The sequence below is a fragment of the Amblyomma maculatum genome, chromosome 9 (assembly GCF_055883805.1).
Source record: "Amblyomma maculatum isolate TAMU_Amacu chromosome 9, ASM5588380v1, whole genome shotgun sequence".
In the NCBI taxonomy this organism is placed as follows: Eukaryota; Metazoa; Arthropoda; class Arachnida; order Ixodida; family Ixodidae; genus Amblyomma; species Amblyomma maculatum.
The window spans coordinates 67,544,134-67,572,056 of record NC_139352.1 but is presented as its reverse complement, the minus strand read 5'-3'; the positions used below and the strand labels follow the sequence as shown (position 1 = coordinate 67,572,056).

The following is a 27,923-nucleotide window of genomic DNA, read 5'->3' as shown; positions in this document are numbered from 1 at the left end:
AAACCCGGCCGTTGACCCGTGCACCATGCACACATTCCACGCACTTTCAATGCACCCTTTGTGCACAGTGTCTGTCCAACGTCGGGGAAATTTCGCTCCGCAAAAGCTCCGCATTCATGATTATGCGAATAACAGTTTGTAGGTGTGCGTGGCTTCGTATGGTTTTCTTTCATCTATAAAAGCTAAGCAGCCCCTCTTACAGCCCCGGCTTGTTTTCCGAGCGTGTCGAATCTGCGCAGCTACACAGGACGGAGCGATATGTTTATTTACTGCCCCTAGCATGCTCGAGCGCACAGAAACAAGAGGGGAAAAAATACGAGCGAACAAAGGAGGAACAAAGAATAAAATAACACACAACACCGCTCGTTGCTGAACGCGCTGACGTGCCCGACTGTAAATCGCCCCCGGCACGCTAGGCGACGCGGGGTTTATTTGCCTTGGCCATATCGGAGCTAATCACTCTGACACGCGTTATTGGTATTTTCTTTCGCCGCAATCGCGCGCTGCGAGCTGCAGCCTTGCTGTTCGCACATCGCTGCTGTGCTGGCGATGCTGGCGAGGGCGAAATTGCGCACACGGCCGCGCATGCACTGAACAGGCGTCCTATATAGATACTAATTTCGTACGAGCCACCACACTTTACTCGGTCTTCTTCTTTGGACTCGGAAGCTTTTTCAATTCTCCGATTCTTGCGACCTGCCGAGTTCCGCTAAGGCCTCGCAGTGGCGTTGAGGCCGCGTAGAGCTAGGCTTCGGCTATGTTTCTTTCAGTGAAAATTGGGTTTTTCTTTTTGCATTTCTTTCCCTGGGGAAAATCGGTGCTTGTCGGCTTGTTGTAGTTAAATGTCCCCCGTAGGAGGGCATTACATAAGAAGTGGTATTATATATAAATGCAAATATATGGTCAGTAACTAAAGAAATGGTCATAAATGGTCACTAAAGAAATGGTCATAAATGGTCACTAAAGAAATGGTCAGTTAAAAGTGCTAAAAGTGTTGATTGGCACGTGGTATCAGTGACGTCATGCGGAAGGCTGTTGCAGTCCGTAGTGGTTCGGAAGAAGGAGGAGGCCGTGTATTGGTTGTGGGCTTGAGAGCGTGGGCGCGCAACTTATAACGAATGGCTGGTGCGATGGGATATGCAGGCTGCTGCTGTGAGTCATGGTGCTTGACGAATGGAAGAAAAGAAGAATTTGTGATACAAGGACGGGCTGGCGAGTGTTGGCAGGCCAGATTTCAGTTTTAAGAAAGCGCTGACGTCGTATGAGTACAGAGAGTGAAGGAATCTTACGAGGCGATTTTGAACCGTTTCTAGTGAGTCGATAAGATTGATTCGGTTTCCAAATAGGCGACGCATATTCAAGCTTGGCCATAACACGTGTCTTATACGCAATCAATTTTACATGTGATGCAGCGCGGCCGCGCAGATTATGTTTCAGAAAGCCTATAGGTTTTATTAGATGTCGAGATTATATTAGTAGCATGCGCACGCTAAGGCAGAATATTTGACAGGGTCGCACATATGTACTTATAAGATTAGACTATATAGCTCTAGTGGCGTATTGGAGATACTGTAAGGAAAGAGAAAGGGGTTATTACGTCGAGAGAAGGACATGTATTTATATTTAGTGGCATTTAAGGTCATTATCGAATTGCTTCACCAACACTGTTAAGGTGGCTGGTTTGGTCAGACGCGTTATCGATAGTGCAACAAAGAACACAGTCATCTGTAAACATGCGTATCACATGAAACACTGTGAGGCAAATCGTTAATATATAGTATTTAAAAAAAAAAAAAAAAAAGAGTGGACCAATAATAGACCCTTGGGGGACGCCTGAGGTCGTATACTGGTAGGGGTTAAAACAAGTTATTATTGACAAGCATCATTTGTTAACGATTTATTAGAGATTCCTCAATCCAAATTAGAACGTTAGAGTCCAGTTTTAGCAGCTGAAGATTCTCAAATGGGGCATAGACGCAAATGGTTTCAGGTTTGTTTACCTGATTATGATATACATGGCCCATTGCCGCTGTGGTTCCGTGGTAAGGGCGCTCTACTACTGGAAACCGAGGTTAAATCCCGACCAAGGCGACCTCCTCTAGGTGGAGGCGAAAGGGAAGACACCCGTTTACTATGCCATATCACCTAAGACGGACGAAATTTCCGGAGCCTTCTACTGTACGTCACCCCTAGTAGCCCGAGCCACTTTGAGACATTAAACTATGAACCTCAACCTAAAACACAGTCGGTTGGAGTAGTAGTCTTGCTTACCTTGGTGATTGCACTGACTTCACATGGTTGTGTCGCGACAGGCCGGCCCCTCCTTTTAAAATATGCTCACTCAACATGAGTATATTGGAGAGGCGCTAGGGAAATGACGGGATAGTTGTATTCATGTAGTTTTCAAAACAACGCCGCGACAATGACAACACTAGCATGACAGCACGTTTCGACTTCCAGTTGATGCTTTTTTCAGACTCCATTCGTCTCACACTAGAGTCTGGTTGGCCCGTTGGTACCGTGCTAAACTCTCTGGCAATTCGCTTCTACCCATTTCTAACAATTTGAGCGTCGGTATGGCGGTGACCTGTTAATAGCAATCAATAGTAGATCCTCTGGATGTTTTTTCTTTTTTTCTTTTTTTTTTAAGCAACTCTATCTTCTGAGTACCTTGGAAAAGCTGTGAGTTACAATACTAAATCACAATCTACCATAATCTTTCAGCGGTTAGCGCTTCAATAGCACTCTCTGATACCACTTCTTTTGCAGGGCAGCAAGTTTTCATTCCAATGAGAGGACTCATCTCGTATAGCAGGTTCTCATACGACTGAACTCTCGTTAAATATCCTCCAATAACGAGACAGATGCTTTATTCAGAAAGGCCATTCTCTTTGATTCTCGCGAATATTCTATTTCAAAAGAGCACTGTCTTCGCACATCCTGTCTCTCACGGCACCAGTAGACTTGGAAGCGGCAACTGTCTTTGCACATCCTGTCTCTCACAGCACCAGTAGACTTGGAAGCGGCATCGGCGAAAGGCTGATGGAAACGACCATCATGCCTGATGCACTGTGGAGAGGCTATTTCGTTCAGAACCTAATATATGACAACGAAAGTTGTACTTAACGTCACGGTTCCTGGCAAATTTCGAATAATGCTTTGATACGGTTTACTTTGCACCGAGACAGCTAGTCCTTTTTCCCGAGAGTTGGGTCTGTCGAAGTTTCCTTTCATAGTTTAAAAAAAACAATTATGGGGTCATGTAAGCTCCGCCTTTAGGAGTATGACGCGGTGGGTAGGCGACCAGCCGACTCGCTTTAACGAAGCCGTATGAGCGTGCCTGCATGGCCAAGTGCTAACATGTGAATGCGTAATCGGCATTAGAAATCCCCGCTACACATAGCAGCAACGCCGTTTCGTACTTAATAATAAGAGTCGTCTTTACGAGCAAGAAATCGAGATTGACGTCGTCGAAAGTCCTCGTTGTCGTTGGCCTCTTGCAGTTGCTGTCACTTCCTTCTTCTCTTACGCGATGGAATGTTTTAATAAAGGATGCTGCAGACAATTGGAGCTGCGGGAACAACTTGAGCTGACAAAATGTATATTATTTGAGCTTAACTATGTTTTATTTAATTATGCTGCAATTTTGAGAACTTCGAAGTGTGGGGCGTTTTTAAATTTCTAAATCTTTTGGGCCATTCATGCGCTTTTTGTGAAATACAGGGTTCCAAACATACAGGGGATTTGTTGTATAAGTACATTAGCGTGTTCATGGACGAATATGTCGGATAGCTTTGCATCTTATATAAGCAACAATTTTTTTTCTCAAGGCATGAATGTCAAAAGTGTTGCATCAAGTGGCACAGCGACATGACAACGTTGGATGAATGAAGCTACAACCGATGATATCTCATCTGAAATCGACAAGAGAAAATTGACTTGGGCCGGGTGTGTAATGCGGGGTACACAGAGTCGTTGAACAATCCCTGTAAGGCAACGGCGTAAAAGAGGAAGAGAGCGTAGCAGGGGATGGCAGAGTTATGTGCGGAGATGTGGTCGAGAGATATGTGAGGCCGCAGCGGACTGGGGCAGGGCTAATTGTAGATGTGTGCTTGGCAGCAGTTTCTGGTAGTGATGACGTTCTAATGAAAGTTTAGGGTGGTCTATGGAACGCTTCAATTTTCAGTATTATAGCCACCGTGGCGTCTTAGCGGCTGGGGTACTCAGTTCAAGGCGCGGTGGGTATGCAGCGAGTGTAAAGCTCTGCGAAAATGCCCGTGTGCTGTACTGAGTAGGTTAATTTTCAAGAACGTCAGCTACTTTGTTAACCAACAGTGTGGTTAACACGTATAGCAACAAGTAGCAACGTATAGCAACAACTGTGGTTGACAAGTATAGCAAGCCATGTATTTCTCTTGGTTTTGCCAACATCTTGTGATCGACATAATATGATGGTCAAATGTGGTTACGTTCGTTGGAATAGATCGATGAGATATGGCTATGTTAAGTGATATACGTGGCTCTGGTGAGAGATTCGTTTGCGGTTGCAGTAATGGTCGGGCGTTTTGTTGGCCAAGAAATGTCAGTATCTATTGCACAACTGCCGAAACGTTATGTTGGTTAAAAGACGTCTGATGCCTTCTAGCCAACACAGCAGCGCTGTGCGATGTCAGTGCACGTTAAAGAACCCCAGCTGGTCGACATTTCCGGAGCCCTCCACGACGGCGTCTCTCATAGCCTGAGTCACTCTGGGGCGTTAAACCTCACAAACCAAACTAAACCAAACCATCTAAATCTAATAATTCAACAAAGTTCGAGAATGAGAGAGCAACGTTGAATCAACATAAGAACAAAGCAAACAAACAAATACTTCAAGAGAGCACATCGTTGGGCGAGTCGGTCGTACATACTTCAACAAGGGAATTGCGCACCCGTCCATGTCCTCTTCTCGTCCGTGTTTTTCTTTTTTCTTTTTTTTGGAGCAATTCCCTTCTTTAAGTAACAAACAAATACCTTCGCAAGTAAACGTTTATTCATTGATTCATTAATTGATTTATTCATTTGATTACAAGTATAGCAGCGCAGTACCGGCGACACCACCCGACGTGCGCGCACAATCCCGTTGCCAACCAGCCACAGCGCGCACTCGATCCACCACACCTCCCCTCTTGCATAACCTCCGCCTCCGCCGGCAGTGACTTATGGCGGTGAGATAATTAGAGCCTATAATCAGAAGTAATCGATAATCAGCCCATGATCAGATCACTATTCACACGGTACTGTATAAGTGGCGCTCCAGCTTATGGCATGATCGCAGTAGCCAAAACCACCGCGCAATATACACCCTCCCCGCGCAGGATAATCCGGCGATAATCGCAGAGTAATTTCAGCTGCTGACCTGGCCGCCGGGACCTGAGCGGCCCCGTAGCACTTTCTTCAACCCCGCGGCCCCCTCGAAAAGTCAAGGCAAACGTGCCTCGCGATGTCACTGCCGCCCTTGCCATCTTCAATGCGGTCACACCGGATGATGATGAGGTCGAGTGTGGCCGAGGGAGCCGTTACAAGCAGAAAACAGGAGGCCCTGGGAGAGAGAGAGAGAGAATGGCAGCTCGGCACACCTCGTGCAACGTTGCTTGCCCTCTGAGAAGACAGGTGACACCTGCCCCCATCGTTGGTTTTGGAGTGCGCGCCGACGACCAAGACGCCAGCAGGGAAGGTAAGGACGCTGCCCCCGAGAGCGCCAGATACGCGTGTACGCTGTTTGTCGATCTCCGACGACTCGTCGTCGTCGTCCTGTTCCTCAAGGACTGCCCCCCCCCCCCCCCCCTCTTTCCCTTCTTTACTCATTGAGGAGAAGGCAAAACCCGGCCTTTTCGCGGATGTTTGGCGTTCTACGGCTGCGGCTGCTCTGCGTAGTTATATTAACTTCGACGCAGCCGCCGCGCCAAGTTGCTCGCGCGGTATATCGCCCGCCCTTTTCCAAGGTTCCTGAACTGTGTAAATCACTCGCACGGCTACATTACGTTTCGAAACCTTGAAACACCGCGGCGGCGGCGTCGTAGTGTTTGTTGCTGATCGTGCTTTCGTGTGGTGTGTTCATGCGTGTGCTGTAAGAGAAGCCTGAGAGCGATAAACGGCGATGCCAGCGGGCTCTTTCTAACACTCGCCAAATTGCAGCGGCCATGTAAGTTAGGCTGCTGGCGCTGTAATTCAGTAAAACCCGCGTATTCTACTGCCGTTGTTAGGCCATTTCACTCGCAAGGAACATCGCGCGGCAAACATAGGAACAAAAAAAAAACAAAAACAAAAAGACAGGCAGCCAGGCAGGCGGGCGATAACAGTATGATCAAAGCGCTAAACTTTCCCGAATTGGCTGGTGCTAAATGTCTTGCGCTCTTTACAGCAAAGCAAACTGTTTCGCGAGTCTTTCTTCGTCTGAGTTAATCTATAGTGGTAATCATAAAAGCGATAAACGTTGTCGACGTCACTTGTATAGTTGCCGACAGCCGTGCGGATTACGCCATGTTCGTTGGTGGAAACTTCATACTGGGTCGCTGACCTTGATGTCTGCATACATTCGGTCGCCTTTTTTGCGGGAGTGCAAGGGAGTGTAATCTACCATCTGAGGCAATAGATTTCACATCTGTGTGCAGTTCACGAGCGCTTATGAGACCACTATATGAATGTGGAACCTCGGCTCGTGTTTGTAGGTTACGCCCCATAGACAAAGCTGCCTCCGAATATATAGCGAACTGCACTGAGGGCGCCAGTGCTACACAGTCGTGACGGTGTCCGTTGGAAGACATCTCAACAACGCCATCTTGGATGGGGTGCATGGCTCATGAAGTAGAATACTTTGTTAGGGTCAATGAATGAAAGGTCTCCAGTGAGGTTGGTACCAATATTTCGATTATTTTGGCTGCTTGGATTCTTCTACGCACTGAAGCTTCGGCACAGTCGTGCGAAAAATAATTGTCTGCGCAACTTTTATTTCTATGCCAAGATGGGCGTTCCAATAACTTCAATCCTTACCGACCGTACGATTGCTACTACTGGGAAACCTTATTTCAAAACTGAGTAGGTGAACCGGTTTTGGACTAACCTTTACGAATATGGATCTTTCATGTTGCCATCAGCGATATCAGGCATTGGTTGTAGCATTGCCTTGCTCACATTACACAATCTTTTTTTCGAAGATCTGAAATAAAAATGGTATTCAGACATAAAGCTAGGCCACACAGGTCTAAACTGGATATTACGCCTGCTATCATTCCGCATGCTTTTAAGAATTTTAATAATAATAATAATAATAATAATAATAATAATAATAATAATAATAATAATAATAATAATAATAATAAAATTCGTTGACAGGAAAGCAAAGACGGAGAAGCATTCATACTTTTTTTTGTGGGCACCTAACTGATTGATTGATTTATAGGAAGGGAAAGGCGCAGTAACTGTCTCACTTGTTTTTATGTGGACACCTCAACAGCGCCGTGAGGGAAGGGATGAAGGTGGGAGTGAAAGAGAAAGGGGAGCCGTAGTGGAGGGCTACGGAGTAATTTCGACCACCTGGGGATCTTTAACGTGCGCTGACATCGCACAGCACACGGACGCCACTTCGCTTCGCCTCCATCGAAACGCAGCCGCCGAGGTCGGGTTCGAACCCGGGGCCAACTTATAAACCGTAAATTTGCTTTTAGGAAACGAAAGGCGCAGTATCTCTCACTTCTCTGGGCGAACATCTGAACCGCGCCGTAATGGACGGTAGGAGGGTGGGTGTGAAAAAAGGAAGAGGCGCCGTGGTGGAGGGTTATCGAATAATTTCGACCACCTGGGATTTTTTAACAAGCACTGACGGCACAACATCCCATTGCGTTTCGCCACCACTAACACGCAGTCGCCGTGGTCGGGTTCGAACTCGGGTACTTCAGTTCAGTAACCCAACAACCTAAAGTGTACAGTGTGGTACATGTGGTACTGGTGAGAGCAAATATAATATGGTAGTTAAGTTAGTTAATAAGTGAATTAATCAGTTCAACTTGCGTTAAAATGTGGTACATTGTGGATTAAATCGTACTGGTCAGCACGTTATAGTTACACCATTGCTTAGTCATTGCCAAAACACGCAAAACAGAGCTTATGCTCGGTACACTCGGTTTGAAAGTGCTGGACCCCAGCAACGTTTTGCTTCCCGCTTTCGCCCGTACGTAAAGGCTAACCTACAGGGGCAGGCACGTATTCACGCGACACCCTTTCATTCGATTCTTTTGATACGTCCTTGCCTGTAGGTTCATTTAAGCGTCCTCGATAGAGATTCCTGTTTCTTTTTAAAGAGTTCAATCAATCCACTTATTTATTAATGGCCCGGTGGAAGTGTCCACTAGACACGCACCTGTCATGTCCGCCTACGTGTTGGTGCGGAATATTTGCGTGCATATTGCAAGACTTCTGCGATCAGGAACCGCTCCCATAGACACCAATGTTGAAAGAAAAGGCAATGGGAACGAGATAAAGATTTGCCTTTTTGTTAATTACCGGCACAACTGTGTGCACGTGATTGGTTGGTTGGTTGGTTGGTTGTACAACTTTTATTTCCATCGGAAACGGGGAGTCGTGCGCCCGCGGATTAGAGGCTGGCAGGTGTGCACGTGAACTTCCAGTTATGACGCGATATTGGCTATGACACGAGGAGCGTTGCGTGCGAGAACAACGCCGCCCGAAAGAACGGCTGTATCCACTCGTGCACGTCATTGAAGAGCGAGTATCTTGTTAGCGCACTCGTAAAAACATGTACGGTGTCTAAACAGTTCAATATTGATTGTTTGGACCCACAGTGGAGGAGAACAGTGCATGAAGGCAAAAAAAAAAATATAAAAGAAATCCTCTGGCAAAATTTTTTCCATACTCGGAACGAAGACAGAGTAAAAAAAAAAAATAGACAACCACAAAACGGGACATGACACAAAGAACGCCTGTTTTTTTTTTTTTTGTTTTTTTTTTTTATTCCTGTCTTCGTTCCACGTTTCAAGTTTGAATCACTAACTAGTCCAGAACCATGTTTTAAAGTTCATACTCTTCGGTAACAACTTAGCACAAACAAACAAAATTTTTCACATCGTGATTTATTATTTCTTTACTGTTCTATAAGAAAAGTACCACTAAGTGCCAGCAGTATACCGCAGTAAACGGCCATCCAGCAAGAGAGATAGACAAGCCCTCCTTGAGTGACTGTAATGATATTGGATATTTCTTCCCGTTAATAGATGCGTCGTCATCGCAGCCCCGTTCGGTCTAGACTACGTGACATTTTTAAACAGACATTTTTTTTTTTTCTCTTCTTTTTTCCTGCCTGCACACTGGTATACCTAGATGCACCAGGGAAGCTCAAACGAAGGCCATGGTGTGATGCATTAGTTGGGCGTGTCATCCATCGACCGCAGCGCGTTCGGCCTTCGAAAATGCAGCACCGAACTATTCAACCAGGAGCCCGTATAACAGTCTCCATGGCCTTGCGGGGCTGCGCCGTATTTACACGTCCAAGGTGTGTAGATGCGTGCAGCACATCGAGCGGCAAAGCGCACCGGAGAGCCCTGTATAGATACCTATAGAGTGTGTTGCCAACCGACCAGTGCTCCGTCGGCCCCATCTGCTGCCGACGCGACCAGCACGAAAAGCGGAGCTAGCATTATCTTTCGGCCTACCACCTGCCTCGCTTTCCTGCGGGCACGCATGGATATGTATAAACCCCGACACTTCAGATCACTTGCGCGTGAAGCAATACGGGCTGTGTGTAAGTGTACATCTTGCCAAATTAGTACTTAACAGTGCAAATGCGTTGGCATCGGAGGAGGCTTAAGAGAAGAAACAAAAGGAAATAGGGATGACGACACACAGTAGCGTATACTCGCACGCGGGATGACGTTGCCAAGAGCTTTTCTCGCTTTTCTATTCCCTTCGCAGCAGAAGTCCTTTGCGCTTCAGCTTCCTGAGACCTTGAGCTCTCGCCGTCAGTGAATGCAGTGTTGCCTTGCACAGCGAGCATATCTGATTTGAAGCCAGAAGGGAAAAAAACACAAAAATGGAAGACGTTTCGTGAAATGGGGCTAGTTCACGAAAACAGGACTGCGATGCCGTTGCTCGTTGATGATCTGCTGCTCTCTCGTAGCGTAGATGAGCGTCGCGTCGATGAACCTTGCCAATTTGCGGACTCCCAGGAACGTCGCGCAGTACCCTGCTGCTGATTGGTATGCACGTGCCGTCGTCATCGCTGCCGCGACAGAATATGTTGTGTTACGCGCGGGACTACGGCTGGCACGGCGGGTGGTCTCGATTGGGTTTGACTGGGCCGTGTTATGGCGCAGTTGGCCGATCGTTAAAAGAGCGAAACTGGAAAAGCAGCCGTCAGGAAGGCGCTATTTGGTTAGCATGAGCGTATGCACTTTTTTTTTTCTTTCTATGAGATAAAAACCAGAACGATGATGCCGGGTTTATAAAATTGTCGTCGTCATAGTAGCAGAAGTAATGGTAGTAGCACTAGAAATAATAGTAGCAGCATAGTACAACTAGTAGCACCACTACGTATAGTAGTACCAGTAGCATCTGTAGTAGTAGTATAGAGCGAGCAGTCAGCAGTATAGTAGTTTAGTAGTAGCACCTGTGGTAACAGTCGAAGCAATAATAGTAACAGTAGCAATTGCTGCAAACGGAGTAGCAGTGGTAACAGTGGTAGTAGCAGTAAAAATAGTAGGAGTAGTAGGAGCAGTAGTTATAACACCAGTGGTAGTAGTAGTAGTAGTAGTAGTAGTAGTAGTAGTAGTAGTGGTGGTGGTGGTGGTGGTGTTAGCGGTGGTGGTAGTGGTGGTGGTAGTGGTGTTAGCGGTGGTGTTAGCGGTGGTGTTAGCGGTGGTGGTAGTGGTGGTGGTAGTAGTAGTAGTAGTAGTAGTAGTAGTAGTAGTAGTAGTAGTAGTGGTAGTAGTAGTGGTAGTGGTAGTGGTAGTAGTAGTAGTAGTAGTAGTAGTAGTAGTAGTAGTAGTAGTAGTAGTAGTAGCATCAGTAGTAGTAGTAGCATCAGTAGTAGTAACAATAGAAGCAGAAACTGGAGAGCTGTCGTATGGTATTTTAGGATAAATGTTAGTATTAGGAGCGGGAAGAGAAGCAGTAGAAGTATAGTAGTAGCAGTACTAGGCAGCAGCTGGGCAGCAGTAGCAGCAGTTAGTTTTAGTGGTAGCAGTAGCAGTACTAGGAGCAGCAGCATTAGCACTAACAGTGGTAACAGTAACGGTAGTAATGGCAGTTAAAGCAACAGTAGCAGTAGTAGTAATGGTTGCAGGAGTATTAAAGCAAACCAAAGTTATGCGGACACCTAAGCTCCGCCTTTAAGGGTGTGACGGGACAGCTTAGACTGCCACCCGACATATATAATCCAGCTTTAACTAAGCCTCATATATTAACGTGCCTTCGTGGCCTACGGCTAACATGCACATGTCTGACCCAAAATACAAGGGTCATTGCAGGCTCATTGAGATATCACCCTCTCCTATGAATGGAGAGGCCTGAGTTAGCAGCTCCTACCAAACGCAACGCCAGGCAACCCTACAGCCAGTTAGTGCTCGACCATGTCAGTTGCCACCCTGCCGGGGTGGCGCAGTGGTTACGGCGCTCGGCTACTGTTCCCAAGGACGCGTGATCGAATCCCGGCCTCGGCGGCCGCTTTTCAGTGGAGGCGAAAAGCAAGGTGCCCATGTACTGTGCGATGTCAGTGCACGTTAAAGAACCCCAGGTGGTCAAAATTTCTGGAGTCCTTCACTACGGCGTCTCTCATAGCCTGAGTCACTTTGGGACGTTAAACCCCACAAACCAAACCAAACCATGTCAGCTGCCAGCTATCGCCTGTCACCGCCATGCTAGTAATCTGCGCTCGCGCACGCAGGATTTTCTGGTGAACGGAGCTGTAACACTGTCGTGTTACGAACTTTAATAGCAGTGATAGGAGCGCTATTTCCAGCTGTGGTCGTAATAGCAGTAGTCGGGAGGAAAATCTCGGGTCAGATTAGAAAGATTTAGCATATAGCGGATACGTATCGTAGACTTGTATATATACCTGTTCACTGGACGCCCGCTGCGCACGCTAAGGGGAAGGGGTGGGTGAAGGTGTGGCCACTGCTCCTACCTGGTAGGGGTCCGGCAAACCGGTTTACGTATAGTAGTAGGTCTCGGCTATGCTAGAAGCATGTAATGTATTGCGTGTCACCTATCCGTATAGGCGTATCCACATAGTGAGTATTGACCAACAGGAATCGATTTCTGTTGCACTCTTCTGTAGTCCAAGCTCTGCGGTCATCCGAAGAGGAGAATCTGGCAATTCTGGCTACCCTCCCTCAAGAGATATTCGTACTGCTGGCGCTATTAATAGCCAGAGCTCTTTATACTTTAGCACTGCTCCGCCTCGCTGATAATACAATGCATAAAGTGACTTGAGAAGGAACCGCAATGAATGCTTCTAACCGATATCTGCATGTGGGGCATCAAACAGATGTTCTATGATATCTAATTGTGAGCACGTGGCCACCAAAGGAATTAATCACAAGGAATGATCTCTCAAACAACATAAGCAAGTGCCCTCCCTCCCCGTGGCCCATTCAGAACATGCATCATTCGAGCGACCCTCATAACCATAACCTTTCTTAGCTTGTAGCAAATATCGAATGCCGAATTCCTCGCCTTTGCGTTATCTCTCAATTACTACAAAGTTGCAGACCTGTTATATCATTTTCATCGTTGCTCTCTAGGCGTGCTTCATTGAAACGCAGCCGCTGGAAAGTGTTTAAACAAACAAATCGCAATTATTATTACTTGCTGTGATGCCTCAGTGGACTGGATACAAACATAGGCGATGTAAAGAAGCTGTGCGAAACTTGGAATGTAGCATCATTCCAGGCCTCTTAATCAGGAACGCGAGAAGCTGTTCTTGTTTTTCTTCAGATTTCTCATTCTGATTCTTCTTATCATCATGTCATTGTCATCACCATAACCTTTTGTAGAAACATCAGCAACAGCAGTGGTATTAGTACTAAAGGCAGCGGTTGTAATAGCGGTGTAGTACTAGTGTTGAAACGAGCTGGCACCAGGACCGCTACGAATAGCAGAGGCAGTAAGTTTTACCTTCTCTCAGCGTCACTCTTACACGCTATTAGAACTCACCGTCTGTAACTTTGAAATCACCATTGTTTATTACACTTCACGCCGATGCCCATGCATCACGCTCGCAATCATCGCCGGAGGCGTCATTCGTGACGCTGAGGCGGCAGTCAGTCGAAGCTTGTGGTTGTGTAGACCTTCGCTGAGTCCAACTGCTCGCGTATCGATTACAGGTCCGCGGGCGGCCACCGGTCGATTAAATATGCGGCCGTCGCACTGTGCGATGACAGCTACGGCATCGTACGATTCCTGTTTTTCCTCCCAGCCTCTGTATGACCCTGCTTCTCTTCTTTAGTTCTCTTTTCCTTCGGTCTCTGTTGTATTCTTTTTCGTGCGATCTGTTCAGCGGCGCCAATAGGGTGGCATTGGCCTCCCTAGACTAGGCCTTCGAGGTCGCGCCAGGCGTACTGGCGTCAACAGAAAGCACGTGTGTTTGTTGTGAGCGGCCCCGAGTGGCTTGCTTGGCTTGCAGTGTCTGGCAGATGGCAAACAGCGGACGTCGCATGCCCCGTCTCCTTCTTGACCGAGGAGGAGAGGGGTTGCGAGAACGAATATAGCTCGCTCCTTGTCGACTAGACTGTGCCTGCGTTCGTGTTTGTGTCTTCGCTTCCTTCGCGGTTCTTCTTCTATCTATGCTGGCCGTATCTGTCTTGTCCTGGAACTGCTCGCTGTCATACGATGGCCTGTCTGTTCCGGGTGTGCTCAGTATGCACATTTTATCACGAAGCCGCCGCTCCAGTTGTGGCGTGGTACTTCTTCGGTCCGTTCGTATATATGAGCGTTGGATCGGAGATTGCGCAATAGACGACACGAGGCACAATAGACAATAGACACTTTGGTTAGAGCAAAGAATAGTTCTAACGAGTTAGCGGGTGCGCGCTGAGTTCGCTTGGATAATGACCCATAACTTTTGTAGCCGTTTCACAGAAGATAGCAATATTAGGTATTACCGTATTTTCCCGAATATGTAAGCACCTTCCTAATTTCACAAAAAAAAAAAAAAAAGAAAAAATTTGCATGCGAATAAAGCACCGCTTATTTTCGTGGAAGAGCATGTAACCAATGTAACCAATGTCGCCAAACTCGCTTTCTCGCTCTGTCGTAGACCCACAGCTGTGAAACAGTCCTGAGGCGGCGCGGCGTCCGAGGTGTAAAGTCACTTTGGGCATGATCTCCGGCTTCTTATGTTGCTGTCTTCCGACACTACTAACGCATGGTAGCACAGGACGCTGTGAAAACCGGCCCAAAGCGACCCCGATAACTCTATCAGCATGATGGCATATATACGTGGCCCTGGTACCGGCAAGGATCGGCAGAGTTCATGCGCATCGCGGGCGCGCTTTGCTTGGTCTGGTGTCAGAGAAATGTAACGGTGATCGGAACGAGTTTGTAGAGGGCTGCCTACAACTTGAAGTTTAGGCGAACTGCATTCACGTTTCACAAAACTATTTGCCAAGTTTGTGAGGTGAAGAAATTGCTATTTCTTGTGCCCGTCTAGTCAAGATATCACCCCCCGCTTTGGCTATCACGAACGTGAAAAAAAAAAAATGAGGCGGGGGGGGGGGGATCGAGTAAATACGTACGTTGGTGACGTGACCTGGCTATGTAGAATGTCAGGGATTGTAGCGTGTCCGATAAGTGTGTGTGTGTGTGTGTGTGTGTGTGTGTGTGTGTGTGTGTGTGTGTGTGTGTGTGTGTGTGTGTGTGTGTGTGTGTGTGTGTGTGTGTGTGTGTGTGTGTGTGTGTGTGTGTGTGTGTGTGTGTGTGTGTGTGTGTGTGTGTGTGTGTGTGTGTGTGTGTGTGTGTGTGTGTGTGTGTGTGTGTGTGTGTGTGTGTGTGTGTGTGTGTGTGTGTGTGTGTGTGTGTGTGTGTGTGTGTGTGTGTGTGTGTGTGTGTGTGTGTGTGTGTGTGTGTGTGTGTGTGTGTGTGTGTGTGTGTGTGTGTGTGTGTGTGTGTGTGTGTGTGTGTGTGTGTGTGTGTGTTGCGGATCACAGTGCCTATGGAGTAGGGTGAGGGCTGTTTCTCAAAAGATTGGTTATCTTTCTAGGAGCTAAATGTTATCACTATTGCCTGTAAATCCACATCCTTTTCAGGCAAAACACTACAGGCACTGCCATACCAGAGAAAAGCTTCCCGTCGCGGGCGCAGTACCGCATGAAACCGGCTGAAATTTTAGACACGCAGATCTCAGGACCCATACACGTTACTAAAATTCTACAAAATACCCCGCCGGGGTGGCGCAGTGGTTACGACGCTCGACTACTGTTCCCAAGGACGCGGGATCGAATCCCGGCCTCGGCGGCAGCTTTTCGGTGGAGGCGAAAAGCAAGGCGTCCGTGTGCTGTGCGATGTCAGTGCACGTTAAAGAACCCCAGGTGGTCGAAATTTCCGGAGTCCTCCACTACGGCGTCTCTCATAGCCTGAGTTGCTTTGGGACGTTAAACCCCACAAACCAACCAACCAACCAAAATTCTACAAAATAGACCATCCCAGGCATCACAAACGATTAATCCGTCCTATATTGAAAGTATCTTGGCAGTGACTGGCCCCACATAGGACCCGTGTATCGCCAATTAACATACGTCAATATTGAACCGGTGCTTGTGCAGCCTGGGTAGTCATCAAATGCCACTCTAAGCTTCCTATATATATATAGACTTATATATCTCTAAGTTTTATATGTAACCATGGATGCTAACTGCTGTGAGGGAAATTTTGCGGCCGCTGCAGTAGCTAGACGACTTTCCACATTACTAACCGTGGCTGTGCGATGGGAACACCTCAGTTCAGGCTGTTCGACAGTTTTGCCGGCGAATGTTTGCATCTACCTCTTTCATACTCTCTGCAAAGTCAAGGACGAAAAAAAAAGCAAACAAAAAAATTCCCAGGATCCACGCACCTCACTGGAGACAGACAAGCTGTACGTGAGTGCGGTAATTGATAGCGAAGAGTGCGCCTATAATCATGCTACCCCTCGATCATTAAGCGCCGCCGTTTGGTAAGCCGCACATAAAGACCAAGACCTGTTTATATTAGCTGACCAAACAGGGTACGTTTGGACAATGCTCCCATTCGACAGTCGGTGACCACGTATAATCGGACGTAAGCATTGCGAGATCATCATAGTTTATCATATTATCACCAAAGAGCAAGACACCCGCAAGAAAAAGAGTACATTGACGTCGGAAACCGATATACTGTGCGCCCTTCGTCCTCGACTACAGAGGGCGACCAAAATTACAGGACAGCGGCCTCGGTCAGTGACCTCCAACTATGATCGCCATCAATCGAACGCTATTTGGAAGAGTGGGCTGCCTTTTGCACCCCGCAGTTTATATATACGGGTTGGTCAGTCTTTAGCGTCATTCTCCCCGAGTAGCTGGTCGTTTCCATCTGAGCCATCACTTCTTTTGTTTTCCGCCAGGATTTCGCCTCGTTGACAGGTGACGGGTCTCCTCTCGTTCTCCGGACGCAACGCGAGACACCCGACGCGAGTGTCGAAACACTGTCCCGTGCCTGTATCTTGACCCGAGAAGTGTTGGCGCAGCAGCAGCTGATGTGATCTCGGACGTCGTGTTCTTTCTTTCTTTGCTTCTTTTTTTCTTTCTTTCCGTCGGCCTACCGCAAGATACGTGTTTACTTTTATGACACCACCGACGCATTCGAACGCCTTAGCTGCTGCGCATGTGTTTTCTTCGTCCTAGCATTTGCGTGTTTGAGTTTTCCTCGGCCGGATCGGTCCAGGCAGGTCAAAGCAAAACCAGATGCGCTGCTGCGAGCTTGGCCTAACTGCGGGGATGGCTCGGACCCAACGACCCCCTGGTAATATATACACACACACATACAGGCAGCGCAAAGGAAAAACACGACGTTACGACGCTCGCGCTCATTGAGTTGGCTTGCGTGCAACGCCGGCATCTGCGGAGTGTTTTCCTAGATGCGCAGTAAGAGGAGTGCGATGCAACACACCCCCGAAGGCAGCGGCGCGGGCGGCTGACGCAAGCCAGCGACGAGTGCGCTGGTTGTGTAAGCGTCCCGGAGCACGGGTGATTGCTTGGAGGACTCAGCTCTAGGTGTATAGGTGCGGGGAAGACGTATCAAGTTGGCGCTCGGTAGGATTACAGGAGCATTTTCCATGGAGTCAACAAGCTCTTCTCTTTCATACTTCTTTTCTATTCTTATTTTGAGAACAGGACATCAGTAATGAAAAGTAGTTGGATTGAAAACAATGCAAAACGACACTTCGTACATATTCGAAAAGGTGAGGAAACGGTTCGTTGACAACGTACATGTGTCCCGCGTCAGCAGGCAGCTTTTCTGGCCATGTTCTCGAAGGGTTGGCTGAAGGCAAGAAAATAATAATAAAGAAATAAAATCGTTCGCGTGGAGAGACGGGCGCATGAGAGCAAAGCGAGGGACTCATTGATGTTGCATTTTTCTTTTTCTCGTTCGACGGAGGGCGAAAATAGAAAAAAAAAAAAGGAAAAAGAGGAGACAGAATGTTGTCAGATGTTTTATGCGACAACTGTATAAAGCAGTTGGATTTAACCTCAAAGATTAGTTCATTATTACTGTAATAAATGCTTTGCTCTAAGTCCAGACACCGCACACTTTACAGAGTATTTATGTAAGGTGGAGGTGCGTCGAGGGGGACAGTGAGTGATTTTGTCCCCTTGCAACAGCAGTAGGAGGAAGGGGGGGGGGGGGGGGGGGCTTATACAGGGCAGCTGGCTTTTCCACTACGTCGTTGAATTTTATTCGCCATCGTTTTTTTGTTCCACTGTCGCTTAGGCTTCTGTTGGCAGAGTCATAGTGGAAGGAGGGTGACAGTGCATGACCAGACTAAGGGTGGCGTTGGGTGTATGCCGGTGCTTGTGAGGGTTGAATGCGGGTGGTAGTGTGGTGGAGACTCTAGATCGAAGGTGACGCTAGAGGAGTGTCGTAGAGATGCATCCAAAGGGTGATGCTTCTAGGGCTTCACTCTCCAAGGCAACAGATATACAGATGCAAGCATTTTCGCATTGTGGGTTTTGCAGTAGAATTTCCTATGCGTCCCGGAGAGGTTACCTACGGAGAGTTTGTAGCGTGGAACTATATTGTGGCTGAATACGGTTCACTTACCCCAGAAGATCAGGTACGTTTGCGACTGGCAGACAACTGCACTCGATCGGAACTGAGTATAAGCCACTTCAGAATTCATTAATAAACGTATGTGAGCCTCGTGGCGCTCACGTGCACGCGTGAGTATGGCGTGTTTGATAGCTTTGTTTGTTGATGATGCAACGAAGATTTTAGCTCTTCGTTGCATCATCAATAAATAAAACTATCAAACACGCCATACTCATGCGTGCACGTGAGAGCCATGAGGCTCGCATACGTGGATTATTTTAGCTCTTCGTTGCTTGCAGGACTTCATCTTAAAATGAATGCCATATGCCGTTTTGAAACTTAGCGGCCAAACTCACGGCAATGACCGTACCTGTCGCGTAAATTCGCCTGCAAATTGCGGACGGCCAGATCCGGTCTTGAGTGGCCAGATCCGGTCTTGAGTAGAACGAGTTTAAGCTGTCAGGCTCCGTGTCGCTGCATATCGTTGGCTTCGGAGAAAAGCGTGTTTTTTGAGTGCCTGTGACCATTGCGATTAGGTATAGCCCAGCTAAGGCGGGAAAATGGCTTCTCGTGAGTCGTAATGAACCTCCTTTACTCTGCCATCATTCGCTGCCCGAACTACTTTTGCAGAGTTCCCGAGTTTCACTCTCCTACTGGCGATCTGCTTCATCCCAATAGCGAAACAATCGCCCTAACAATAGAAAGCTCTCGTATATCACAGACCGCCGGAAAGCATCTTTTTTTCCGAAAGAAATATGAGAACTCGTTAAATCGAGAGAGAAAATACTGCTTTCTCGTCATCCCAGATCGTTTTAGGAGAGTATTTTCTTGAAAAATTAAAAAGCAACAACAAAACACGGGGACCAAATAAAAGCTGCGTTTCGAAGCGTAGCACAGAAAAAAAAAAAAAAGAATCTTTTGTAGAAGTTGAGGCGCCTCTCTCTCTCTCTCTGCACAAATATTTGTTTCGGAACTGCTCCCACGACAACGCACTAAAAGAAATCAGAAACACTGCGCGTCGGTCGGTGTTCGTTCCCCGTCCTCTCGGAACCTCAATAACGCGCCTCGGTTGTTCCGCGGCACTGTGATTTTGCAGGGCGTTCACCCTGTCCGCGTTGTTATTACCATTACTATCATATTCAAAGGAGTGGCTCTGGTGCGCGCACTGCGCTTTTTATACGTTTACTTTTTCCCCCTTTCTTCTTTCTCTTCCTCTTCTATTTTTCTTCTCGTTCGCATCGCCCGGACATTCCAACAGTGCTGAAGTGAGGAGGGTATAGCCTCTCTCACATCCTCTCTGCTCTCTTAGACGCTCCACCATACTGTCCACGCCCACATCATTTCGCACGCCTCGCTGACCGACCGCCGCAATGACCGGGCGGTGGTGGTGGTGGAAAACATTTATATCACATACAAATACAGGAGGCGGCCGAGCGCAGAGCTACACTTGTTCGCTGATAGCTGAAACACCAAGCGCAGTGTCCGCGCGCTTGTCCTCGCTAAGGTGTGGAAACACGCTCAAACACCCAGATGCAAACACAAAGCACCACAACCCCGTCACGCAAAATGCGGAAGAGGGTGCACGTCACGGTCAGTACGTGGATGCCCAAAGAGAATAGGATGGAGAGGAGGACAAGTTTTAAGGCACACAGACAGAAAAAAAATTCGTCGTTGTCGACCGTAATCGCGAATGATGGACATAAAGTCAAGAAGATGAAGGAAAGAGTTAAAGGAAGCCCTAAGAGGGAAAACTAAACAGGGGATAAAGACAAAATATGAAGGAGGGGAAGGATGCAAAGTTTGCTGCTCTTCTCGGTAGTTTCTTTTTCTTTTTTTCTTACCGAAACACTAGCGTACATTCTTTCACTCAGTTGCTATCTGTTTATTCGGCCGCAGCTTGCACAGCGCTAGTGCGTCGTCGCGAGATGCGCGGTTATTGTGGGCACGCTGTCAGGCAGGAGGCAGGTGAGGAGAAAGCAGAGACGGAGGGTAGAACGCAGCGCAGGAAGCAAAGACGAAAGAGAGTGAGGGGCCTGCTTGTTTACGACGCTGTGCAGTGAACTCGAGTGCGTCGCCGTCGCCCTCGTCGCAGCGGCCCCCAGTCGTTTCGGCGATTGCGACAGGAAGGAACACACACGCCCTCGACACAACCACGACGCATGGCCCGTTCCCGTAGCCGTTGCTTTTCGCAGCTGCCGCTCTTGCCGCTGCAGCTTCAGTTGAATTTCCCTCGGAATTGTGGATGGCGTGCGGAGGAGGAAGAGGTTGCCCTCGGCTTGCATGTGTGGCGGTTTTGGCGAGCCCGTGTGCTTCCAAGTAAAAGGCTGAGTTCACTGTGCCCTCGTAAATGCCGTCCCTTCCTTTCCTGCGCAGTGCTTCAGTCATTCGAGTTACGAAAGCCCGGGTCAAAATTCGTGCATCTCCTGTGGCCGGCGTCTGGTAGTAGAATTTGTCGCAGGAACTGCGTAGTTTTATTTTTATCTTTCTTTCTTTTTTTTTTTTAACATCATTAGGTGTACACTGCGAATTTCGCTTCATTAACACGGGTGACTCAAGAATGAGCTAGCTGGCACAGCTCGAGCCAGTCAACGTCACAGATACGAAAAACGTAAAGTCGGAGTAAAACTTGGCAACCGGTTCGATTAAAATACCTTGCACTTGACAACACTTCGACTTGAGGTCATATTCATGACGTTTCAGGCGACCTTCACAACGCACCCGGTGGCGTGTGAACCGAAGTTACCCAATTTGTTGGTGAGCAGGAATATGATTGGCTGATTGACTCTCAGACTGATTGATTAATTTCGTATCTAATTTCATGTAGGATGACTGATTGATTGATTGATTGGTTGGTTGATTGATTGGTTGGTTGATTGGTTGGTTGGTTGGTTGACGGGTTGATTGATTGATTGATTGATTGATTGATTGATTGATTGATTGATTGATTGATTGATTGATTGATTGATTGATTTGGGATGGCTCAATGTCCTGTTTATATAAAGTTGCAAAAAGCTTGCTAATAGCGTAGTTGATCCTGGCACTTAGGGCTCCTGTTGCAGCATCTGAAGACAACTGCAAGCAATGGAAAACGTCAGTGTATCCTATATGCGGAAGCTGGAAATGACATCCCGCTTGTGACGTCGTGAGCCAGCGATGACGTTGTGCGCACTGCGTTATATGCACATCGCCCTGTTAATTCTGGCATGACAGCATACTGGTGATTGTAAACATGACCGAGTGTATATGCGAATATTAAAGAGCTTCCCTACGAGAAAATACTCGGAAGTATATGACGTCGCAAACTAAAGATGACGGCCTGGCTTCGCCAAAACCCAACTAATAAAACGATATGACGTCGCGGGTTCGTCAACAAAGCGAAGGGTCCCTGAACATGTAGTCATGTATAATACTAGACGAACTCCTGCGAGCAGGAACAAAAGAGCTTTCCCTAGACACCTGCCGCTTGTTGTACACAGTTTACTTGTACTTGTCGGCAGTCCCTTTCTATGCAAATGCGACAATAAGCTCAGTGACAAGAACGACATGCTTTTTGTTCGCTTTTAGCGGCTGTTCTTTTACAAACGCTGCATCGCTGTTCACTGGCTATAGTTCGTGTATTTTGCTAACGCTAATCACTGCAAAGTACCATTTTACTTTTTATTACTTTGAGACAATGCGCACTTTCTTAGCAACTTGCTTACCTTGCAAATTTCACCTTGTTACTAGCGCGCAAGCTGTGAGAAGTTTCATTAGTCGAGCCTTTATTCCTGTTCATGTCAAGTCGATCTCTTCGAAACCCATTTTGTGAATTTCTGCGCTCGACCACATTGCGTCGAATAAAGCATCATACAAATACATAACACATCGGTTTATTTAGGTATACGTGAAGTTCGGCAGCTGCAAGGCGGTGGCTATACGAGTTCTGCTATGTCGAAGTGTGTCGTTATATTCCTTTCGTCCCGCGTTCTGCGCTGCTTTTATAACCTTCCTTTGATAAGTTCTTTCGCCAAGCCACAGCTTTACGCATGCGCTGCCTCGGGGACTTGGTAAATTTCCTTGAAAAGCGAACCAGTGCGACACGTTATCAGCAAATGACAGGGCAGTGTTTGTTTTTATAGCCATGTCCTTTATACGAGCTCTTACAGGGAGTGCCTCGGAGGGGTTATGAACCTATAAATAATGGTTTGTTATTCGAGAGCCGAACACACCTGTCAGCATAAAGTCACGCTTCGTACCAGCACCTCACAGAGAGTTTGCGGGAAAAAAGATTAACGTCGAGCATAATTTACTGTCTTATATGTGCTCCACCTCCCTGTTCGCCGCGCGTTAGTTGAGAAGATTAGCTTTCGCTTTTTATTATAGTATAGGCCGGTGAGGGTGAGTGAACTCGAACGTTTCCGAGAACGAAATCAACACTGCGACTGTTCGAGCTAGCGGCGAATCAAACCAACAAAAAATAAACACTGGAGGTGCCATGATTTCATTTGTGTGGGTCAGTAAGTGCCCGCCATTTAAGGTTCCTATGTCCGGGGAAGAAATCACATCGCAGGCGGTTCCAAGTAAATGAAATTTAAGATGGATGGATGGATGGATGGATGGATGGATGGATGGATGGATGGATGGATGGATGGATGGATGGACGGACGGACGGACGGACGGACGGACGGACGGACGGACGGACGGACGGACGGAATATAGGAGCGTCCCCTTTGAAACGGGGTGGTAGCAGTAGCTATCATGCTCATTTTTATCCCTATATCCTAATTATTGATTTCGATTGGTTAACTAAACCATCATTCTATTTATTAATTTTTTTTTTCTACATTACTAACATTATGTCACTTCTCTAAGGCACCAATCTTCCAGTTGTTTTTTGCTAATTTCCACCGCCGGTTTATTCACCCGGCCACTGGTATCTCTAAACTCCAGAGCTTCAGGAACAGTGGTTGCGCCTGCATCAACTTCCGGATGGATACCATTACATTCGAGTATAATATTGTCACATTAGGCCCCCCCGTAACAATACCCCGTAACAATATGGTCAATTGTTTCACTGGATTTACCACATACAGCACATGCGTCATCTCCATTGTTAAATTTCTTTTTGTAGCTGCTTGTTCTAAAGCACCCTGATCTAGCTTCAAAAAGTAGGGCACTGCCTCTTGAGTTATCAAAGAAATCTTCTTTCCTGATCTGCATTTTCAACTTTCGGTATAATTTCACACTCTGTTTCTTTTCCATCGAATTTATCCAATTTTTACGTTCTTTGTTTTTCACCTGTTGCTTAATGCTCTTTATTTCTCCGTCCTTTTTGAAAGCAGCTCCACCTGGTGTCAGGCGTGAGCTCAATTTGGTGACAATTTACCTGAGAACTGTTGGGAAGTGCAGACTATTCGAGTTATTCGTTATATCGGGGTGTGTAACCACATTTTGCGAAACAGAACGCTCTCGGTCATGACCGCTACGAAGACGAGTGGCAGATTGAAACAGACACTCTTAATCGGCACTTTTGTTTTTGGCTGGCAGGTACCATCGTTATTATATGCTGGGAGGTATTCTACAGCATCATAAATACTCGAGTAGTATACGTTTGGGCAAGGCATATTACTTGCAATTTTTGCACCTTTAGTTGAATCCCTATAAAGATTTATGTATGCGTTGCACCTTTTATCAGATTAAACATCCTAACACTGCGCGGATTTTATAAAGGTTCGGACAGTGTTAAGCCGTCCTGTGCTACAACAATGTGCGAGCTAAGGTCTCCTGGGAACTTCGATAGGGACTAAAATCTAAACTTCCCGTGATGAAAAACGAAACCCATGAAGTGTGAAAAAAAAAAAAAAACAGTGTGTGGTTATTATATTCAATTTACCTGTCTTAATCAGTCCCAAGGATGTTGCGTACATAAGCGCACGTGAATACAAACATGCCTGTCACTCGTCCGAGAAAGAAAGCTTTCTAACAACGCAGTTTCACTTGAATGGGTACGGGGAGAAAAATTTAGGCTGCGTGCTTTCTTGTAGGTAGTGACGCATACGAGATTGCTACAATTGCTCATCGAAATCATTGACTCACCTGTCATGTTTCCGACGACCAAGGGGGCTTATAATGTAAGAAAGCCAGTATCCGTCAGGTGAGACACGAAAAAAAGCGTCTGACGCAATCGCTGCTTTATCGTTTTAAGATGCTAGAACACTAAAGCCAGCCTGTCTCAAGGACCGTAAACAAGGAAGTGAAGAGCCAACTATCATATTGCAGCGTTCTTGACGCTTTACTCATATTACAAAGAAGAAAGCATGCAACCATAATGTGGAGCGAAACTATTCTAAGCAGGCTGCTATATTAGCGTTTGCCAGCGAAACGAGAATCACCGGTTTTAAGAGACTGAAGTGTGTGTTCTTTTCGCTGAAGCAAAAGTAATTTGCATAATAGCTGCCGACAATGAAATTCCTGTCGCACACCTACTTGCTTGTAGCAGAGCGCGTAGCTTTTCTAGTAAGTACACCTAAGAGAAAAACGGTTATTTCGCTTCAATATTTGTTTGTATAGTGCGTAATATTTTTTATATAAATATGCCGCACTCATCCATTTGCGGCATACAGCGAATACAGCATGCGACTGCCGTATATTTATTTAGAGCAAAGATGGGCGCAAAGCACACAAAGAGCATCAAGTTGTTGCCCTGTAAGACATTTATTTGACCTGTGTTGAAATATGCTGCAGTGGCCCGCAATCGCCAGCAGAAATATTACAAAGTAATATAAAAAAAATACAAAGACTTGCCGATCTTTGTCTTTGAGAAGTATAAGGGGACCGACTCGATCATCGAAACGTTTCAGTCCTGTAACCTGTAACAAAAACAAAGATTTAATGTAGTGAAGCAAATACTTCACGGGAGAAATAAAGGTGAACAGGAACACGTACTTGCATCCTCCTTCTAACTGAGCCCACGTTTGAACCATGATACAACAGTACTCTGGAGTTCAATACAGATGTGGAATAAACTGGTTACTCATATTCTACACTACCTCTCTGACAGACTATATAAAAAAAGAGAAAAATCTTAAGAAATACTTTAATCAGAGCTGACCTGTTGTTTCGTAGGTGTCGTAGTGTAACAACTGTGTGTATTTTGGGCTCTCTATACAGCTTGCTATTGAGTGACATCGTTTGAATGGTGTGTTTGAATCCCTTTGTTTTCCAAAGTTCGTCGTTTTAACACCTGTGCTTTACAGTTTTTCTCTATTAGAGTTTTGTTTGAATCGTTTATATCCCTTCTCTCTCATGGTCCTCGAGTGTGGATTAACAGTAGGATCAAGTAAATCAAAATCCTGGAACAGCAAAATATAATCTGAATCTCAACGCGGTGTCGCGCGCATGGTATGTTCCCGACAGTATGGACGAAACATATGTCACAATGTATTGCTGTATGGCTTGACACCTCAGGGGAGGAAATTATCACTTCCATGCATGTTTCAGCCTTTTAATAACGCAGCAATATTAATTGTGATGGACAGCTTAGAAGGTGGAGCCGCGTCGAGTAGAGAAGCATGTTCAGTATCCCATGAGCCAGTGCAGCAGAGCTAAGTAGTCGCCATCTCTTGGCCGATAAATAAGTGATTACAGGAAATAAGATGATTTTCCTGATCAATAAAGTTTCTCCAATCCAATCCAAAGAGACACTACAGGGCTGCACTTAGATACTCTCCTGAGCCGTTATGTGGGCGTCACTTTATGTCAAGTCGTTGCCACCACTGCATCGTGCAGGCGTCCGAATTCTGCTTCATATCGCACACGGCTGACAACTGTACATGCAGAAAGATGATAATAATGACAGCAACAGACAGCCGTCGTGTCTATATATGTTGTTCGGTCGCAAGCGTCCCGCGTAATTGAATATATACAGACATGAAACGCGCTCGCACTTTGCGGATGTTCGCGGATGAACAACCGTTGTGAGATTTTGACAATATAGGCTGATTTCCATCTGCAGACTTCCTTAAAAAAAACTGTATCCTTTTTCTTTACGCTGGTCGTAATCACACCGCAAGTATAACAGCCACAAAGATAACAGTATCACTCAGCCAAACGATTGATCAAGCAATCACAGGATTTAGAGAGAAATTGTAATGCCTTAACTAAAAAATTAATTTTGGTCAATATGTCCTGCGCCATTACTTTATATTTAGGTGGGACAACTACTAAGACACATCGAGAGTATTTTTCACTTCGTCTAGGAAATGCGACGCAGTATTGTCTTGGATAGTTTATTTTTAAACCGGCACTTTTGTATGCCCGAAAATTGCGTCTATTGGTGCCTCTCGGCCGCACATTCTGATGCCCTGCTGTAACCTTGAGTAAAAAAATCTCTTCTCACTGCACATATTTTTTTCTCTGCAATCTCTTATACACAACTCTTCATAACAATGTAACTTGGCTATGAAATGAGAAAAGACGAGTTGTCAGCATAAGTGTTCAATTAATAGATTAACAGCCAAATGCGTTGCATGCCTACCGCTTTAGGCTGTTAGCAGACTTAAAGCATTCTATTTTGTTTTCTGCTATTGTGATTTCCTTGCAAGCCATTATATCTTCGTGACTATGATGCACCCCCAGAAATCGAAATTTAATGACGCTGTCCGATCTCTAAAAGCACGAGTATGTATTTGTCTGAGCTAAGTGTAGATTACCCGCTTTTTTTTTTTCAGTATTTTTCTATTGTTTGGCTCGTTGTGCGCAGGACGTAGCAAGGCCGCCCCCATTACTGCGTACGTCGGAATCACCATAAACCGCCGCACAAACACACGGACTGACCAAGGACCGCGGCCACTCATGTAAAGGCGAGCCTCTCGTGCCTCTTGGCAGGAACAAGGTGTGTGGAGCACTTCAGACCTTCGCTATGCTGCAGCTATCTCTATGCTAACGTTGCAACTAGGAAGTGGGACCCAGGGGAGGGGGGGGGGGGGGGGCGTCTGTCGGACGCTGGCTATCGCCGTGGTTTCCCCGACGACGAAGGCGACAACGCCAGGTGTGCTGCGGGCTATCGTAAACACGTGGGTCGGACAGGAGAGTGGCGAGCCTTCTGTGTTGACCGTGCGTACAGCTCAAGTATGCATATACTGAGATCGAAATTTTGTCCGTTTGTTTTTTTTTTCTTTGCGAGCTCACCGTCTTTGCTCGACTGGTATACTATTGAAAATATACTTCGCGTGAAGGGGGTTGTTAAAAAACCGACGGCGCGACGCCAGAATTTGACGTAATAGGTTGATTAATTGATTGATTGATTGATTGATTGATTGATTGATTGATTGATTGATTGATTGATTGATTGATTGAATGAATGAATGTTCTTTAAGTATAGTCACCATGGTGGCCTGGTCGTATTGTGGTTTGATTCCTGAGTATGGTTTTGAGGGATCAAGTCCCGCGTGGCGCACACCTTGGTGGGGAGAAATGCGAAGACGTCTGTTTGCTCTACGATGTTATCGCATGGAAAATATACTCAGGTGGTCTGAATTAACCCTATATGGTGCACGCTGAGGCACACATACTCCGATATCTCCCCGCCGCTGTGGTGCTGTGGTAACACGCCCGACTACTGTGCCGTAGTA

General features: G+C 46.5%; 1 long non-coding RNA gene across 1 annotated transcript in view; it reads left to right on the top strand.

The window, feature by feature from the left end:
* LOC146179297 (uncharacterized) overlaps positions 1-27,203 on the top strand; it is a 625,697-nt gene extending 598,494 nt beyond the window's left edge. The window contains exon 5 of the long non-coding RNA XR_014700917.1: positions 27,053-27,203. This is a non-coding gene — a long non-coding RNA (uncharacterized LOC146179297). The remainder of the gene's footprint in view (positions 1-27,052) is intronic.
* The last annotated feature ends 720 nt before the right edge of the window (positions 27,204-27,923 follow it).